Raw genomic sequence first — 21,619 nt, forward strand, 5'->3', positions numbered from 1 at the left:
GGTGGTTGGGAGCTAAAAGGAGTGTGGTGTGTGTAAAGCATAATAATAGCTATCTAGAATTAGGTAGACTTTACCGGTTAAAGGATTAAGCTCATTTTGTGGGGCATATAAGCATCCATTATATGAGTCCAGGATAAATTTTAATGACTACATAATAAAAAAAATATATTTTTTTATGTTACATGATAAAAGTATTATCTCTTATTCAAATAATAAATAAGAGAAAAAAAAAGTTAAAGGTGAGAAAAAAAAATTGTAAACAGTGGCAGAGCCACGTTGTATCTGGGTGTGGCTTCGGTCCGGACTAAATTTTAATAAATTGTATTTATCATGTATAATTATATGGGATAGGATATTGTGACACACAAATAATGTTACGTACAATGTTACGACCACATCTTAACTGTTGATTTCCGTCAATCAACGGTTATCATTTTTCAAATCAAACTCATTAATTAATTATTAATTCGCAATAAATGATAACTGTTGATTGACGGAAATCAACAGTTAAGATGTGGTCGTAACATTGTGCGTAACATTATTTGTGTGTCACAATATCCTATCCCATAATGATATAATTAATTATAATTTGGCCCAGTCTAAAATTGTAATTTGACCCGGGCTAAAATTTGTAATTTGATTCTATCAAAAAATTAAAATATATTTGGTGAGAGATTTGAGTAAGTTGTATTAAGTTATGTGTTCCATTTTATTTTATTTTTTTTTGTTGATAATGTGTTCCATTTTCATTTATATAAAAAAATTAAAATATAAAGAAAACTTAAAAGAAAAAAATCCTATAACTTTCTTCATAATCATTTACTCCCTCTCCAAAATTTTGAATCATTTACCCCTCTGACTTAAATTTTTTTTATCATTTACCCCCTAGAGGGTAAATGATAAAAAAACTTTAAGTCAGTGAGATAAGTGATAAAAAAAATGAAAATAAGTGTGTAAATGATTCAAAAATTTGTGAGAGGGTAAGTGATAATTAAGAAAACTAATAGGGTTTTTTTTTAAGTTTTCTCTAAAATATATTCAATAAAATTTAAAAATATTTAATAAAATTATAATTTTTTTTGTGCTTCTTGCTCAAGTATTTTTTTTAATACACATATAATTTTTTGACTCAGGCTCCGATTGGAGCTGTCTCCGCCCGTGATTGTGAACCCATTTGAAAAATGTGAAATGCTTTATAATGTTGTTTGGTGTTGGGCCTGATGGCTTTTTTGGATGAGAAAAAGAACTCAAACTTTGGTCATTTTTGTGTGCCACATTTAGTAGCTCATTTTCTGTGTTCTAAGAGTATATACTCCTTTCACACAAAAGATATGGATGAAAATAAATATAAAAACAAAGATAGAGTAAAAGTGTTATTTTTTACCGTATTTGATAAAAGGAGTACCGATTACTCTTTGTTCACTAGAGCTCAAATATATTTTTCACAATTAGGAATCAGGTGGTGCAACTGTACAGGAAAGCACGTACAAACTTAAAAAGAGTCCTAGACCTGTGGATGGTGTCGACGTGTTGTATGTGTTGGAATTTATATATATATATATATATATATATATATATATATATATATATATATAAATTGTATAGACAATCTATTGGTTATGAATAAGAAGTTTGGTAGTGAAAAGGTGTGCTTTTTCGTCGACAAACAGATGTATCTTTTCATCTTAAACGATGTGTTGTTTCATCCTAACGGACATGTTGTTTTATCCTTGAATGGGTGTCTTTTCGTTGTGAATGAATGTGTCTTTTCGTGTCGAACGAATGTGTCTTTTCGTGTCCAACGGATGTGTTGTTTCGTCGTCGAATAGGTGCCTTTTGGAACGTGACTTTACGTTGTCTATAAATAGACACTGACACCTTCAGAAAATGGATCCAATTTTCTGCACTGAAACTCTGCCGGAATTTTTCTCCTTCCGGTTTTGCATATTCCTTTTCATACTCCGGTGTGACTTCCTCTGGCATATTGTTGTGTTCGTTTGGGCTGTTGATTGGTAGTGCCACCATTCTTCAGACGAAATTCGTTCTATCCTGGGAGACAAGTGTCCATCAACCTTGGGCATCAGTGAGGGGGCAAATTGTCTTAAGGAGACACGTTCTGTGGGCTCGGATTTTATTCCTCTGATACTGCATTTTTCATTCTTCTGATTCTGTCTGTTTCATACATATCAAATAAGTATGTTTTTTTTTAATATTTTTAATTGTGTGACAATTCTGATCATCTACTCCCTTCTGGTTTATTCATGGGTTCAAGCCTCTTAGTGATTTAATATCACCCACTGTCTTCAATAACAATCTTAAGACAATTTGGTGTTTTGAACCTGTGATCAGTATATTTTATATTTCTACTTTAATATACTGTTTATATTTATTGTGTTATTAAAAGATTAATTTTTGTGATCAATCAGAATTTCTGTTTGATGTAACAGAAATGGAATTTTCTAATCTGTGTTTAATATTTTGATTTGTGAACACTCAAACGATAGAGTTTCTATTTTGATATTTTTAACTTACGAAATTTGAAAATAATTTTATATACAAATGTTGTTTTCCTAAGATTAATCTGGTGCATTCATGATTCTGATTGATCATGAAATATTGTATTTTTACTCATGAAAGTCTTATACATTTGAATAATATATAAAGACAACTTTTTGATAATCGTGCCAACATATTGTCAAAAAGTTCACTCACTGTTATGGTCTTACGGATGAATTTGATTTAATAAGAATTGAATAATTCAAATGTATTGTAAGTCATTTTTTCAATTGTTTTGGATTTTGGTTAAATGAATTCTGCATGTTGTCATTAAATGCACTGAATGCATTACTATTGAATTTGAAAAAAAAAACGTGAAAAGTTGCATCGTTTCAATTTTGGAACTCTGGTCGTCCATTGAAAAAGTTTGTGACCTTTCCCATAGTAAGTATTTTTTAAATAGTTCTGTGGAAAAATTGGAATGGGCACGAGACTGAGACTCGTCCCATGTTACCGATTGGCTTTCAATGGGTGATTGCAAGAAGACCATAATGGAAATTGAAGTGTTTCCATTGATTGGTTATGATTTCTGAATTAATGCCTACATTTATTTTTGGGTTTGTGGCATTTGATACGTATATATATGACTGATTGATGCATTACAGCTTTAAGGAATTTTTTTTTAAGGGGCACTTGATATAAATGACCTATATATGTGTTTAGCCATGTGTTATGAACAAATGAAATGCTATGGAAAAATTTTATGAATCGATATCTTGTTCTTTGTGAGATGCTCCATATATATACATGCATGGTTATTTGAAAATTCAAAAAATAAAAAGTAAAAAACTATAAGCAATTGGCTTTATATGCATGTATGGATGTGTCAATGCGTTGAATTGACATCATGATGTTAGATGTTAATTACTTGTCTCAGGAAACTTGCTTTCCAGGTATATTGATTCATATGTGTGGGAAGCTATTTATGTTGGTGGCATTGATCCATTGATTAGTGGTTTATGTTTATGAATTGCATTAATTGAGTTATGATTCAGATGTGAATTAATTATGTATTGCATTGATTTCAATTATATCTATGATTTGGATGTCATAAATGATGTGATGATTGTGTATTATTTTATGGTTAGAATGAAGTTTATTATTTGGTATATGTGTTATATCCAAATAATGTTCAGTAAGAAAATTAAAGTCATAAGGAGCAATGGGTAGAGTATGATGCCCCTTCAAGAAATCTTGTTTAGAGTTTGGTATTACATACCAAAAGATGGCTCCTTATGCTTCACAATCCAATAGGATTGCTGAGAGAAAGAATCATACATTAAATGAAATGATCTTGTTGATGTCTGGTTTGTGGGGGAAAGTCATTTTAATGACAAATTATATATAATCAGTAAAGTACCCCACAAGAAAATTAAGAACATCTCCTATGAAATATGGAAATGTAGGGACCCTACTTTGAATTATCTTGAAGTGTGGGGGTGTTTGACAAATAACATACCATATGACATATGGAAAGGAAAGAAGCCATCCCTGAAATACTTTAGAGTGTGGGGGTGCTTGGTTAAGGTTGCGGTTCCTAAACCCAAAAGGTTGAAAATCGGACCTAAAACTGTGGATTGTGTATTCATCGGTTATGCACTTAATAGTAGTGCTTATCGGTTTCTAGTGTATAAATCTGATGTCTCAGATATACATGCTAATACGGTTATTGAGCCAAAGGAAGTTACTTTCTTCGAAGACGTATTTCCGTATAAGAGGATACCTGAATCAAGTGGTAATAATGATGATCAGGTTGTGATACCTCGAGATGCTACAACTGATACTGATCCTGTAGAGGATATAGAAGATGAACCTAGACGTAGCAAGAGGCAAAGGACCGCCACATCCTTTGGACCTGATTTTATGACATAATTATAAAATGAGCCTTGGACGTATAAGGAAGCTATAACGTCCCCGGAAGGACCATTCTGGGAAGAGGCTATCAATAGTGAGATAGAGTCTATCTTGTCCAACCACACTTGGGAAATGGTAAACCTTCCTCCTGGCAATAAGCCTTTAGGAAGTAAGTGGGTGTTCAAAAGGAAAGTGAATGAAAATGGCACTATTGATAAATATAAAGCTAGGCTTGTAGTAAAAGGCTACAAGCAACGTGAAGGTCTCGACTATTTCGATACTTATTCACCTGTTACAAGGATCACATCCATCAGGATGTTGATCGCGGTAGCTACATTAAATTGATTAGAAATACATCAAATAGATGTTAAAATCGCCTTCTTAAATGGCGACCTGGAAGAAGAGATATATTTAAAACAACCTAAAGGTTTTGTTGTTCCAGGACAAGAACAGAAAGTTTGTCGCTTAATAAAATCCCTTTACGGGTTAAAGCAAGCTCCAAAGCAATGGCATGAGAAATTTGACAAAGTTATGTTGTCAAATGGATTTCGAATTAATGAATGTGACAAATTTGTCTATGTTCGAAATACTGAAAATGGTTTTGCCATTGTTTGTCTTTATGTAGACGACATGTTAATCATGGGTAGTAATAATCAAATGATTAATGCTACTAAACAATTACTTAAAAGTAAGTTTGATATGAAAGATAACGGGATAGCAGACGTTATCCTAGGTATTAAAATCCATAGAACATCTACAGGGTTGGCCTTATCACAGGCTCACTATGTAGCTAAGGTTCTTGAGAAATTCAAGAGTTTGAAAATAACTCCTGTGAGGAACCCTGTAGATTCTAATCTGAGTTTATTAAAGAACACTGGTAAAGCTACATCACAAAAGCTATATGCTCAAGTGTTGGGAAGCCTTATGTATGTTATGAACTGCACCAGACCTGATATTGCTTATGCAGTAAGTCTGTTAAGTCGCTTTACCAGTAATCCAAATGAGAATCATTGTAAAGCTATGGTAAGAGTTTTGGGATACTTGAAGTATACTCAGAATTATGCTTTGCATTACGAGAAATACCCCGCGGTTATAGAAGGGTATTGTGATGCAAATTGGATCACCGGCTCTAACGACACTAGATCCACAAGTGGATATGTGTTCACCCTTGGTGGAGGTGCTGTGTCTTGGAAATCGTCCAAGCAAACCTACATTGTAAGGTCAACCATGGAAGCAGAATTTATTGCTTTAGATAAGGCCGGTGAAGAAGCCGAATGGCTTCGTAATTTTATTGAGGATGTTCCTAATTGGCCAAGATCGGTACCATCTGTATGCATACATTGTGATAGCCAAGCAGCTATTGGAAGGGTCAAGAACGTCATGTATAACGGTAAGTCTAGACACATACGTCGTAGAAATGATACCGTAAGACAACTACTCTCGAATGGAATCATTTCAATTGACTATGTTAAGTCTAAGGAAAACATAGCGGATCCGTTAACCAAAGGGATTCCTAGAGAGTTGGTTGAAAATTTGTCGAAAGGAATAAGTTTAAGGCCTATCAATCGTTGAGCATTGCGGTAACTCTACCTAGAAGAGTGGAGATCCCATGAATTAGGTTCAAAGAGACAACTAAGTGATGGTCGACTGTTTAAACACTGTGGAGTTTTTAAACTCATACTCATTCCTAAGACAAGACAGTGTATTTATGAGGGTAAGCACTTAGGCTTTTAATGATTTCTTAATCTGTTGTGTTCAGATGATGTATAAGTGAGTTACATCACAAGAAATCACCTATGTGAGTGTGAAGTGAGGGCCGCTTCTATGAGAATTTTTCAAAGGCCGATTCTCTAAAACACTCGCAGAACCAGGCAGGTGTCCCACGGCCAAAATGGGCGCAACAAAGGACCAACAATGCCAGAGAAGCAATTGTGTGACTCCTACTGTCTAGGTATACACTAAAGGTTGACGGTTCAAGTCGACCTAGACCACCGATTGACCGAGTATATCCGATAGGTTTCCACTAGAGAAGGTTCAAAGGTAACTCCACCTATCTCGATGCAGTTGTTTCTCGTTGAGGAAATTACACTTTGCATTTATATTCTTGTGCATTTTTTGTCACGATGATTTGACTTCTTATCCATGTAGGGAATTGTTGGAATTTATATATATATATAAATTGTATAGACAATCTATTGGTTATGAATAAGAAGTTTGGTAGTGAAAAGGTGTGCCTTTTCGTCGACAAACAGATGTATCTTTTCATCTTAAACGATGTGTTGTTTCATCCTAACGGACATGTTGTTTCATCCTAACGGACATGTTGTTTCATCCTTGAATGGGTGTCTTTTCGTGTTGAACGAATGTGTCTTTTCGTGTCGAACGAATGTATCTTTTCGTGTCCAACGGATGTGTTGTTTCGTCGTCGAATAGGTGCCTTTTGGAACGTGACTTTACGTTGTCTATAAATAGACACTGACACCTTCAGAAAATGGATCCAATTTTCTGCACTGAAACTCTGCCGAAATTTTTCTCCTTCCGGTTTTGCATATTCCTTTTCATACTCCGGTGTGACTTCCTCTGGCATATTGTTGAGTTCGTTTGGGCTGTTGATTGGTAGTGCCACCATTCTTCAGATGAAATCCATTCTATCCTGAGAGACAAGTGTCCATCAACCTTGGGCATCAGTGAGGGGGCAAATTGTCTTAAGGAGACACGTTCTGTGGGCTCGGATTTTATTCCTCTGATACTCCATTTTTCATTCTTCTGATTCTGTCTGTTTCATACATATCAAGTAAGTATGTTTTTTTTTTTAATATTTTTAATTGCACTGTGACAATTCTGATCATCTACTCCCTTCTGGTTTATTCATGGGTTCAAGCCTCTTAGTGATTTAATATCACCCACTGTCTTCAATAACAGTATGTGCCTTCTTCTTTTTTCTAATGTTTTTACCTTAAATAGATTAACCATTACTTATTTGGGAACAGAAAATCACATATAGTAATTTTTTAATTTGATCACATGTTTTTGTAATTAACTACAATTATTTTTCAACCAAAAACACTTATATTATTTCACCTGTCTCAGAATAAACTCTTGTTAGAGTAGTCCACTGGTGTCTGGTGATATGTGGAAAGGCAAATCGACTTTGATTCTTGCTTAAAATAAATATTTTTATCAACATTAAAAGAGCCATGTGGATTATACTTTTCAAATTTCTCCTTGTACAATTGTATATCTTCTCCACGCTTAAATTCGTGCTTGCTCATATTAGTGTCGTTCTTCCAAGTTTTAATCATTTGCAATGACGAGAACAAGTTCAAAAGAGCTAAGACATCACGGCCAAATGAGTAGCGCAAACTTTAAAAAAGAAATATTAGGTATATAAATTTTGTTTTACAAAATATCATATAAAATCATAATATAAATCTACATAAAAGTTTTGATATGATTTTACGTAAATTTCATTAGAAAAATCATCTTCACGTTCCACTTAATTATTTTCTTCCCCTGCTCGTAAAATAATGTTTAATTGTTATTGTCGCATAATATATACATGGGATAAACATTTCTGCAGCCACTTTAGATGAGCTTATCTACAGTTATCGTTTATAACTATGTTCTCCCGGGAGAACATAGTTATAACATTAAAGTTACTTTTTTTTCTCTCTCCACGTTAGGAGACAGGCTCTGAAAAATAAATGAGGAGAGAGAAAAAAAAAGCAACTTTTAATGTTATAACTATGTTCTCCCGGGAGAACATAGTTATAAACGATAACCGTAGATAAGCTTATATAAAGTTGCTGTAGAAATACTTTTGCCTATATATATATATATATATTTATATATATATATATGCGATTATTATTTCTCATGTTGAAAGGGATAAAATTATCTGCTATATATTATAAAAGTGTGTGCAACTTATTTTTTTCTCTATCTTCTTCTGACATGTCTCACGTGACCTTACATATTTTTATATGTATTTAGAAAATAAAATTATCTTTTATAACATGAAAAAAGGATTTATCGTTTCATCATCAAATTGAGATAAAATTTGTAGGAACAATTGCATCTGCGGAAGCGTATGAAACCATTGTGATTTGGATGTATAGGATCATCATAGTTTTATTATTACATCTTCTAGCGCAGATTCGAGATGATGCTCCACGAACTAGAGTCCTCTGCGTCACAGCACGAACTGATCTCCTCAGCACCGCAGTACGAACAACCTCCTTGATACTTGACTGTGGCAGATCTTTCAGACTATGTCTCAAGGAAAAATAGAAAGTGTGTGAGCACTCTCTCCCTTTCAGGGAGATGACCTTAGCCTCTACAACTGTCAAGTAAAGACTAGAGAGGCCGATGACTATAAGTGTAGAATATATATGGATTCCAAGAAACCCTAGCCCTAAGCAAAATGGATTTTAGGTTTCTTGAGCTCTTCTTACACTCTAGACCCTATTGGGCTTTAGTGAAAGAGCAAAACCCAACAAAATTATCTTCATCAATCTCAAAACTATGTTGTTTTTGGAGAATTAATTAAGAGTATTTTAAGAATTTTGTTTATTTCTTATTATATAAATTTTTCCAAAACACCTTTAATTAATTTCCTCAATGTCCGAAACAATATAATTTTAAAATTGATGGAGATAACTTCTTCTCATGTTGACGCGGAAACAATAAACCCTTTGTATAATTATGTTGTTATGTAATCTATCTTTTTTTCTTTTTTTCAGAAAAATTTCTATGAAAAATAATTATCTCATTTAATAAAGACAAAGTAGTGGGGTTCATTATTTTTATTTTAAATAATGAATTCCACAATTTTATCTCTGTTGCATTAGATAATTATCGTATATAACATGGGATAAATAGATCCCAATTTCTATCTCATTAATAAACAGTTATTTGTATTTCAAAGTGAGAGGGGGTACAGGTGGAGGAGCTTTAGCAAATTTAATTACTCAAGAACTCTCGTCACTTATGGATTGACTTTTGATCTTTTTAATTTTTTTATCTGATCTTTTTATTTTAAATCATAGTGATACAATAAAACGTATAATGCTTCATTCCAGAAAAAGCTAGCTTGATATGAAGCTTTACAATAGAATAAATGAGATTTTTTTTTTTTTGGTGGAGAATAAACGAGAATTTACAATAGAATAAATGAGAAAGAAGAGACATGAAGGAAATAGAGGGAAAGAAGAAGGACGAGAGGGAAAAACAGATAAATGTGAATGTTATTTCTCTGATTATCATCGAGAGTGACTCTCTTCTAACTATTCAGGCTATAGAGAATGATCCCAATAACTCTCTTTACAGGGCTATTGTGTATTGTATCCAATAATGGCGTGATATACCGTGACAAATTTCTTTTCACCATACCCGCAGAGATGGAAATAGGTGTGCCAATTGGCTCGTGGTGTTGTTTTCCACGCTCATGAGAATTACATTGTTCTTCTTAGATGTATGCAAGGACTTTTTTTTCTGTTGAGATCTGATGCCCAGCTGATTAACGTTGTTTAGCTTTGCTTTTCTTTTGAGCTTAGGCCCCTCCTTTATACTTAAAAAAAAAAGCGGAGGAGGTTAGGAAGTTTTCTTTCAAGTTTATATAAATTTTTATAGGCTTTAACGTTTCTAAAGTGAATGTATATAAGTTATTTACATTCGCTCCCAAAACGACATCGTTTTAGATTTAAAAATTAAAAAATTATAATGAAAAAGACTATTATAACCCTGAAATAAATTATGATTACAAAAATATCTTGATTTCCGCCTCAAAACGACGTCGTTTTGGGCTCAATATAGATAAGTTATCTAGATTGACTGTAGAAAAAGCGAATCCATTTTTATAATCGTATTATAGAAAATAAAATTATTTTTTACATATATAAAAATATGTTGAAAATAATTTTATCTCCTATCACATGAAAAACGTCAAACCATCTTTACATATAAAAAAAAAAAAAGTTTATAAAAAAAAAGGCCACCTTGGACGGTTGGACCTGAAGATAACTCTGATGTCAGCTTTGCTTGGTGGTGATCATATAACGGAAAGCACAACAGCATAATAAGCATATTGTGTTGTTGTTAATTAGTGGATACCAGACGCAACTTATCATGCACCTATGAGGTAGGTCCCTAAACTAATCACCATAAATTCCGAATCTTAAAAGAGTTTAAATTTTAAACAAATTTTCCTTTTTGGCTTATAACGGAAGGGATCATGATTTATGGTTATTCTATGAATCATGATCATTGACCATCATTAATATTAGTTCCTTAGATGAAAACACTAGAAAGACTAATTATCTTCTAATGGGCCCAACATCCTCCCCACCATTGATACCCGAGTATGATTGGTTGTGTAAGTTGTAACTATCCATCATTTCTCAGCTAGGAAATATTTGGTTGGAACTACAAGAGGGGGGGATGAAGCACTTGCACACAGCCCACAAACGCAAAAGCAGATTACAACCTCTTTTTAGATTTTTGAGACCAAAAAAAAAACTCTCAGATTTTAAAAGCAACTAAATGGTTATTCTCTGAAGTCCACCAATAGGCCTGTACACTCACTTACATACACACCACTGCCATATCTGATATCCCATGATAAAGGACGTTGAATAGAAGATAAAAAAAAAAGAAAAATGTTTATCCTTTTAAATGACATAATTTATATCTTTTCACTCTCACAAAGAGGTGGGACCCACACTTTTATTTTATTTTTTGTCAACTCTCTCTCCTCCTTTATCTATCTCTTTCTCTGTCTTAAAATGACACAACTTTACATCCTTTAAAATAACACACACTTTTCCCAAAAAAAAAATTGTATTTAGGAATTATAATTTATTTTTTTTGGGGCGCGGATAAACTTGCATTAGTTTATCATTCATGGCATTTTTGGAAGGAAAACAATTTAGAGGAAAAATAATAATATTAATGGAAGGTGAAATCTTATTTAAATAACGAAATTCTTATTTTCTCATTTTTTAATATAAAATAAGATATTACAATATAACTTTCTAATCATTATTCATTTACTTTTACAAATATTTTATCTCTCTTGAATTAATTAAAATGTAAAATCAATCCTTCATTTCTTTTTACTTCAAATCACTTCGTCCAAACATTTTTTTTTTGAAATATTACAATCGGTTCATCGCTTCGTGACTAGTCCTATTCGAGGCGAGTAGTGGGATTAAGATTTTAAACCCCTCACAAAGACATTATTGAGAATGATCAAATACATGCTTTCACCCACCTACTTAGTTCCCTGATGCCAACTGAACTATCATTGCAAATTCTTTAAGAATGAAAAGAAAGCGGTATCAAACTTAAGTGTGGCTTTTTTAACCGAAATAAAGTAAATTATAAAGTTTCTTTATGATTTAAGAAATTACATTAACTTCTATTATTTTATAGAGGGATGTTTTAGTTAGGATCTCTTTTTTTTTTAAAGTCACTAACAATCATTTTTGTTGTCATTAAATCAAAATCAAATCAGCGGTTACAAAATAAAATCAACTAAGAGTCGTTAATTTGATTTTAAATCAACCATATTTATAGTGATTTTAAGAGGTTATAAGAAAAAACAAAGTTATAAATATAATCTATCTCTATTTTATATTCATTGAATAAATGCCTCTTTATATTGCATTCTCTTTCTTATACATTCCTTTTCTACCAATTTTCTATGATTTTCGTTGAGGTGATGGACAAGATATCATATATCTTTTACAAGATTAAAAAATGGAGTTTGCATTCATCATTTTACATGATCACAAACAATTTCCTACACACACAATATTTTGTGGGACCCGTATGTTTTGAAAAAAAAAAATTACGGTACGCAAAACAAATCTCTATAACATAACACAATCATTTTTCCTACAACATAACTCTTATAAAACCCTTAAAAAATATTTATTAAAAATATTAAGAATCAAAGGAACTTACTTTTTAAAAAAATATAGCATTTTTCCTTATTATTTTAGCATTTGCTATCATTTGATAGTAATAAATGGAAAATTGATGATGTATTATAGTACTTTTAATAACAGGAAAAAAAGGACGAATTTTTTTCAGCCAAGATACAAATTTTGTTTTGGAATAAATCTATAATGTAATAATTGTTAACAACATTATTCTCTTGTTACGGCTGTTTCAGGTTGTTGCGGTTTGTTATGGCTGCATGCGCTGGTTGCTGCCATATTATTTGGTTGTTACAAATATGTTCAGTTATAGTTTTGATTGTATAGGAGAGCCATATATTTTGGTTATAGTTTGTTTGTATATTTTATTTTCTGTTTTGTAACAGCAAAGCTTTGTAACATCAAAAGTCTATTTAAGAGACTTCATACGAACGAATCAAACAAGAAATAATTTCACAAAATCCTTTATTGTATCAGGTTAAAGTACGATCCAAAAATTTTCTTCCGCTTACGGTTTTCTTTCTCAGTTCCGCATGGCCAATTCGGAGTCTTCCCCTAAGTCTGCGGGTACTACAAACACAACTAAAACTATTTAGAAATCTGATATACGCTCCCCATTTTATGTTGCTCCATCTGACAACCCTGGTGTCTTACTCACCAATGTCCTTTTACGAGGAGATGCTAACTACGATAATTGGAGCAAAGCCATGAAGAACGCTTTGCAAGCCAAGAACAAACTTGGCTTCATCGATGGCTCTGTGAGTGCTCCTGCAGATTCAGATTCTGATGACGCTCATTTTTGGACCGTCTGTAATTCGATGGTCAGTGGCTGGATCCATAATACAATAGATCCTACTCTTCAGCCCTTCATACGCTATTTTGATACAGCAAAACTTCTTTGGGACGACCTTAAAGAACGTTATTCGGTGGAGAATGTCCCGCGCACGTTCCAATTGAAGAGTGCTTTGTTGGGTGTCAAACAACAAGGTAACACTGTCAGCACGTATTACACTCGTCTGCGTGCAATATGGGATGAGCTTGAAGCATGCAAAACTGTCGCAGCTTGCCCTAGTGGAGAATTATGCCCGGCTACGAAGCATGGCGTTGATGAAGCTGAAAAAGAACGCACTTACTTGTTCTTAATGGGACTTGATGTGTCTACTTTTGGTCACCTCCGGACTCAGATTCTCAACACTTCTCCCTTACCGTCCCTGAATAAGGTGTATGCCATGGTAATTCAAGAGGAAACTCATAAGAACCTCACCCGTTCCTATTTTGAACAATCTGACTCCGTCAGTTTTGCGGCTGCTGCCAAACCCCCGTCTACTCCTGCTGCTGGTTCCCATCCGTCTTCCTCAAACAAGCGTCGCGGATGTACCCATTGCGGACGCCAGAATTATGACGTAAGTCGCTGTTACGCCCTTCATGGCTACCCTTCACTAGCTGCTGGACGTGGTCGCAACCGAAACAGACCTCCTCAAGTTACCCAAACTGTTAATGCTACGGTTATAGACCAGCCTGCACCTGTAGTTTCTGCGTCTTCTGCTCTTACGCCTGAGGTCGTGCAACGTCTCCTCTCATTAGTGGAACCAGTAGCCTCTTCTCCTGAGCCTCTATCTGGTAATAAATTTATTCCCTCATTTTGGTTAGTGGATAGTGGTGCTTCACGCCATATGACGGGTGATTTGAATGCTTTACACGACACTCACTCAATTAAACCATTGATTGTTGGTTTACCAAATGGTACTACAACTCAGGCTATTAAAGAAGGCTCTGTGATTCTAAATTCTTCTATTATTATAAAAAATGTTCTTTTTGTTCCAAGCTTAACCTGCAACCTCATCTCTGTTGGACAGCTCCTCCAACAATATTCTGCACAACTCATATTTTCTGATAATATATGTACCTTGCAGGACCTCACGACGAAGAAGGAGATTGGTCTGGCCAAACTTGCTAATGGAGTTTATGTGTGTCCAAGAGAGCAGCTGAAGGCTTATGCTACGACGCACTCTGCAAGGACTTGGCACCAGCGTTTGGGACATCCATCATCTCAATGCCTTCGTTATTTGTCTTTTGCTCATGAATCATTGTCTTCTGTTTCAAATAAAATTGTTTGTGAAACTTGCCATTTAGCAAAGCAAACGCGAAACTCATTTCCTTTGAGTATTAATAAAAGTACTGCTGCATTTGATTTGATTCATGTTGATCTTTGGGGTCCATATCCTACTGCCTCTATTCAAGGTGCTAATTATTTTATGTCCATAGTTGATGATCATAGTCGTGGTGTGTGGATTTATTTGCTTACAGAGAAGAGTGAAACGTCCCATTTTCTGAGATCATTTTTTGCTATGGTACAAACACAATTTCATAAAACTATAAAAGTGGTGCGCACGGATAATGGTTCCGAATTTGTCAATCATAATCTGCAAGTATTTCTTAATGATCATGGAGTCCTTCATCAAACAACATGCGTTGACACACCTCAGCAAAATGCCCGTGTTGAACGTAAGCATCGCCATATTTTGAACGTGGCTCGTGCTATTCGTTTTCACAGCCATTTGCCAATTCGGTTTTGGGGTGATTGCATTTTAAGTGCTGCTCATCTTATCAATAGGACTCCCTCCAAACTTCTACAAGGAAAAACACCATATGAGTGTCTATATGGTACGCCTCCATGTTATGATCATTTGCGCATCATTGGTTGTTTATGCTATGCCCAAAAGCGCCCAAAACCCAGAGACAAATTTGCACCACGTTCTCGCCGTTGTGTATATGTTGGATATCCTATAGGGAAGAGAGGATGATGTGTTTTTTATATGGAATCTGAAGAAGTTTTTGTTTCTCGCGACGTTCAATTTTATGAACATGATTTTCCTTACCTTACTGCCAAAAAGAACTATAACACTACGTCAAATTCGTTCCCCAGGTTACCCACATCCATGCCTTATTATTCTGAATTGCATTCTTCTGAAAAGGACGACACCATCTCTCCCACTGTGCTGCCCGTCGTGAATGATGTTCCTCAAACTCCACCGAGAATTTCCAGTCCTTCTGTGTCAAGGGGGAGTTCAGCCGTATTACCTGCGTTCCATAATAGCCCTACACAACGTGATTCAGCCGCGTCACCTGATGACCATTCAGCCGCGTCACCTGATGACCATGATAACAACGTGAGTCAGCCACCTGCTTTGACTTCTTCACAGCATCCTCCACATATGTCTTCGGAAACCTCACAACGTCCTACAGGAAGCAGTGAACAATGTCAGCTTGGACGTGGACATAGGGAACACAGGCTACCTAGTTATTTGAGAGATTATGAATGTCATGCTACTCACACACATAACTCCATCACTAGCAGCGCCAATCAATCTCTTTCTTCAGGTATTTTATATCCTATTGATAATTATGTATCTATCTCCAAATTCTCACCTGCACATCAGGCCTTTCTAGCAGCTGTTTCTGCATGTGTTGAACCCACAAGCTATAAACATGCGGTCCAGCATCAGCATTGGCGTGATGCCATGAAACAAGAGATTTTGGCACTTGAAGAAAATAAAACATGGCAACTCACTTCTCTTCCTCATGGCAAACAGGCTCTTCCATGCAAATGGGTTTTTAAAATAAAATACAAGTCTGATGGCAGCCTCGAACGCTATAAAGCTCGACTAGTCATTGCTGGAAATCACCAAGTGCAAGGAGAGGATGTAGGAGAAACATTTGCTCCTGTTACCAAGATGACTAGTGTCCGCACATTTTTGTCAGTCGCTGTTGCTAAAAACTGGCATATTCATCAGTTGGATGTTAATAATGCATTTTTGCATGGAGATTTATCAGAAGAAGTCTATATGCGACCTCCACCTGGTTTCTCTACTACCCAACCTTACCAGGTTTGCCAGTTGACAAAATCTCTATATGGTCTTCGACAATCACCTCGAAATTGGTTTGCCAAGCTATCTTCTGCTTAGCGCACGTATGGTTTTACTCAATCTAAAGCTGATTACACTCTCTTTATTTTTCAACATGATCAGGTTTTTCTCTCACTCCTCATTTATGTTGATGATATTGTTCTTGCTGGAAACGACATTGCTGCTATCTCAAAGTTAAAATCCTATCTGAATGGTTGTTTTAAAATCAAAGATCTTGGTCCTATTAAATATTTCCTCGGCATAGAATTTGCAAGAAAATCAGAAGGATTGTTTATGAGCCAACGAAAATATACCCTTGACATACTTAAAGAGGTTGGTCTTTTAGCATGCAAACCAGCAGCCTTTCCGGTAGAACCAAATCATAAGCTAGCTACTACAGACTCTGATGATTATTCTGATCCACCCAGATATCGTAGGATGATTGGCCGTTTGGTTTATCTCACCATTACCCGTCCTGAAATAAGTTATGGAGTCCATGTCTTGGCTCAGTTTATGCAGCATCCTAAAATCGCCCATTTTGAAGCTGTTCTCAGGTTGTTGCGGTATTTAAAAAATAATCCAGGACAGGGTTTGCTTTTACGCGCAGATAATGACTTGCGTATTATGGCTTATTGTGACTCGGATTGGGCTTCTTGTCCTATTTCTCGCCGTTCTGTCACAGGATATTTTATTATGCTTGGCTCTTCTCCTATATCTTGGAAAACAAAGAAACAACCCACTGTTTCGCGATCTTCAGCAGAGGCCGAATACAGGGCCATGGCCACCACCACTGCAGAACTGATTTGGTTAAAGTCTTTTCTTCTTGCCCTTGGTGTGAATCATTCTTCTCATATGCGCCTTTGTTGTGATAGTCAGGCGGCACTACACATTGCTGCAAATCCAGTGTTCCATGAACGAACAAAGCACATTGAACTTGATTGTCATTTTATTCGTGAACACATTATGACTAATACTATTTCTACTTCTCATGTTCGATCCGAATTACAGCTTGCAGACATCTTTACTAAAGCTTTAGGCAAGAGTCAGTTCCAATTTTTATTAAGCAAGTTGGGTATTTCGCATCTACACACTCCAACTTGAGGGGGAGTGTTAACAACATTATTCTCTTGTTACGGCTGTTTCAGGTTGTTGCGGTTTGTTATGGTTGCATGCGCTGGTTGCTGCCATATTATTTGGTTGTTACAAATATGTTCAGTTATAGTTTCGATTGTATAGGAGAGCCATATATTTTGGTTATAGTTTGTTTGTATATTTTATTTTCTGTTTTGTAACAACAAAGCTTTGTAACATCAAAAGTCTATTCAAGAGACTTCATACGAACGAATCAAACAAGAAATAGTTTCACAAAATCCTTTAATAATAAAGACAAATATTATGGCCAACGAAAGGGCTCATCCAAAGATAATGTCCTACTTAAAAAAAAAAAGCAATTAGAAAAATTCCTTATATTGTTTAAACTTTAGATTTCAATAGATGTACCGTGGAATCAATTTAATTATCTAAATCTTGAAACTACAAAGAAATTATCATCGATTTCCATCACGTAAAAAACGTAGGGGAAAGATATTGTAACAACCAATTAGAGTTAATATCAATGTTATTATCAATCAATTTCACCGTTAGATCGATTATGTTGGTCAAACGGTTATATTTGTTTTCATCTTTGAAGGGTTATGATTCCTCATATTTAATACTTTATATTTATTTTCATCTTTGTATGGTTATGATTCCCTATATTTAATGTGAAATATGGAAAATCATAAACATACAAAGATGAAAATAAATATAATCGTTAGATCAACATAATCGATCTAACGGTGAAATTGATTGATAGTAACCCTAATTAATTTTTACAATATCTTAAAAAAAAACGTATACCTATATAAAATTTGAACTTGAGACTAATGGTAATTTTACAATCTGTTGCTTTTATTTATTTATTTTTTGTCATTTGTTTTTGGTTCTAATAAATTGACATTTAGTTACACGGAACCCTTTCAAAATATTGTAAAACGGGCCTAGATCACGGATGAGAACATGGGCCACTCAATATAGTTTGTTATGACCATATCCATATGAAATCCGATCATTTAGATGGCCCAAAATGTCGGGAAGCTTTGACCCAATGACTATTTTTTAAGAAAAATATTGACATACGAATTGACTATTGAATTGAATATTATAAAAAAAAAAAAAGGTTTTGTTGTTTCTGTTTCTCTAACCAATTGAATGTGTGTGCGCGCATATCACATAAGAGAGCTAATATATTGTAAAGAGGAAAAATATTCTTACTACTAAAATTTTCTACTATTAATTTACTACTTATTTAATCACCATTGAATCAAAGAGAGAATGCTAAAAAGTTTTTGAAAAAAGAAAAAATGTTGATCCAATGATGATTAGATAGGTAGTGAGTTGGTAGTAGAAAATTTTGGTAGTAAGAATATCTGTAAAATATGAGAGGAATTTCCTCCACCCTTGTCGAGTTTTGCAACACAACCCAACGATTCACACCACCGCCAGCAACTCTGCGATCATCAAGTACCATATAAGGTCACAGATAGTTTCTAAACTCAGTCAAGAAAACATTGCAACAATTCAATTGATGGATTTAGCTATATGGTTTCACTAAAGTATATTCTGTCAAGAATAGGAATCAGATTCGATATATGTTGATTTATGTAATGGTCGTTTAACATTTGTAAAATGTCATACGTGGGTCGATTATCCTCGTTTTATTGCTGTGAACCCAAAGATTGCAAAGGGATACACAAATTTTTAAGTCTTGGAAGTGTTGAAGGTTGTGAAGGAATTATTGGATCTGCGCGAAGGCTTAGACCATTCTGATTTGGAATACGACGGATCATTTTATATTTATCTTTTGTTGCGTAGATCTGTGCAGTATCTTATTGTATTTGATTCCTCCTCACGAATTGTTCTTCTGTGCACAAACAAACTCCTTGAGTGTGACTAATGGTAGATCTTCCAGACTATCTCTCAAGGAGGAATGAGGCTGATGTGTGGACAGTCTCTCACTATCAAGGAGATGATCTTACCAGCCTCTGCAATCACCAGGTAAAAACTTTAGAAGCTGATAACTATAAGTATAGAATATATATTGGTTCTAAGAAATCATAACCCTAAACTGAATGAGTTATAGGTTTCTTGAACTCTTCTTACACACTAGCTCTTTAGTGAAAGAGAAAAACTCAACAAGTTGATGATATGCACTTGTACATTTGTATTTTTTTTTTAAAGATATTGTTAACATATTCGATTTCGTGAACTTCCAATAACATAGGAACATGCTCCAAGACTTGTGTTCTCAGAAGAAGAAAAATACACTCTACATTGTTCAATTGAATTTATTTTTAATATAAAAAAAGAAAAAAAGAAACAGAAACAGAGGGGTATAAGAAAGAGTGGTGATTATTGACAAAAAAATAGAGAAGAAAATTGGGAATTTCATTTAGTTTTGCTCTCTGTGGAAATTGAATGGTAAATGATTATTTCTTAGGTATTGGCGCTAGCTGATTCCATTCGACTTCTTTAATTTGTTTGATTTATTACCTACAGTAACATGTTTTAAGGACTCAAGGTCAAGTGGCATGCCAACACATTCTGCGAAATTGAATCGGTCAAATTTTTTTGGTGAGTAGTAGCTAGTATTAAAAATTCACATTGGGTAGTAAAATCCTTTTCAGCATAGCTGACCTTCGACGACAAAATACCAAGCCGCGTTCCGCACTAACTTCTTTGCTTTGACAGAGTACTAAGTGGATCAAGTATGGATATTGGTAAGTTTGAAAAGGATCAATACGCTGGCTGATATCTATGAGGAAGATATCACATAGGATCACAAATCACTGTGCATAAGACACGAACAACATTATGAGAATGTGGGGGTGTGCACACCCTATGTAGCACCGATACGACACGCGACACGTGACACGACATGACACGACATTCCGACACGTCAATCCTAAAAAATTATGGATTTCGACACGTTGGGACACGTTTTAATATTAAATAATATTTTTAATTTATATAGTGTATATTTCATTTAATATTTAATAATTTAACAAAAAAATGAAACTAAATTAATAATACTCATCAACACGTTATAAAGATGGAAACTTTAATAAAAAAAATAAGAACTGGGATGAGAGAGATATATAATATCAGATAGAGAGATCAAATCATATTAGAGAGAGATCAGAGAGAAGAAGATACAACAAGAGCGTGATAGGAATTGACAACAATGATGCTGAGAAGATCTCTTATCTACATAAGGGGAAAAAAGACAAAAAGATAAAATTGATATGATCAGGTGGAAGCTTTATTAATATATTTTAACTTTTAAAAAAATAAATTTTTTCAAAAAAAATTAAAAAATAATTAAAAAAAAAAAAAAATTACGAAAATGTCATTTGACCGTGTCGGACACGGTCAAATTCGCGTGTCGGAATGGTTAACGTGTCGAAAAAAGTCAATCGCGTGTCCGACACCGTGTCGGAGCGTGTCGCTGTGTCAGAGCGTGTCGGACCCGACTCTTCCTATTTTTACAAGTGTCCGTGCTTCCTTGTGCACACCTAAGAGAGAATAGAGTGTAAAGTGTGTATCTGACATGATTATGAAAAAAAAATTATCAATTATCATTAATAGGTGTGGTTTATTATCATTAATAAAAAAAAGAGATAGTTACAAAAATTTTACATGACTAGATCATGTAAAATTTAACATGAGAAGATTCATTTCACTTAATGATAATATGTAAGAGAGTTTTCTCATCGATTAGCCTAAAGCATGAATGCATCTTGAAGGGAGAGTAGAGCAAACGGTGGAGATTGATTCTCAAAAGAATGGAGATTGAGTTTTTTACCAAGGAGTAAGTCCAATAATTTACATGATTGACATATACTAATCATTTATTTATTATTTTAACAATGTGAGTTATGAGTAATTTATAATAGGGCTTAACATTTCTGCAGCTGCCGTAGATAGTGTTATCTACAGCTGACACAAAAAAGTGGGCCCCACGACTTTTTTAAAAAAAAAAAATTTCAGGGGATCCTTGTTTGCTGTAGGTACAGCAGCTACATAAATCATTTTGCCTTTATAATATACATGTATAACTTGTGACATTATAAAATTTATCAATGAGTAAGTAAATTGGCATGGTTATTGATGAACTTGAGGCAACAGGTGGGAACATAGGACTTGAGAGGTGTGTGCGAGGATTGCGAAGCCTCATAATATCAGATTGGGGCCATTGGCAAATGCATGTGCCCTTCCATGACTTTGTTCATACCATTTTAGATCCAACCCTTGGACAGTTGTGCC

Source organism: Gastrolobium bilobum, unplaced genomic scaffold (assembly GCF_033153095.1).
Source record: "Gastrolobium bilobum isolate Gb01-03AN ecotype WA unplaced genomic scaffold, APGP_CSIRO_Gbil_v1 utg1559, whole genome shotgun sequence".
NCBI classification, from domain to species: domain Eukaryota; kingdom Viridiplantae; phylum Streptophyta; class Magnoliopsida; order Fabales; family Fabaceae; genus Gastrolobium; species Gastrolobium bilobum.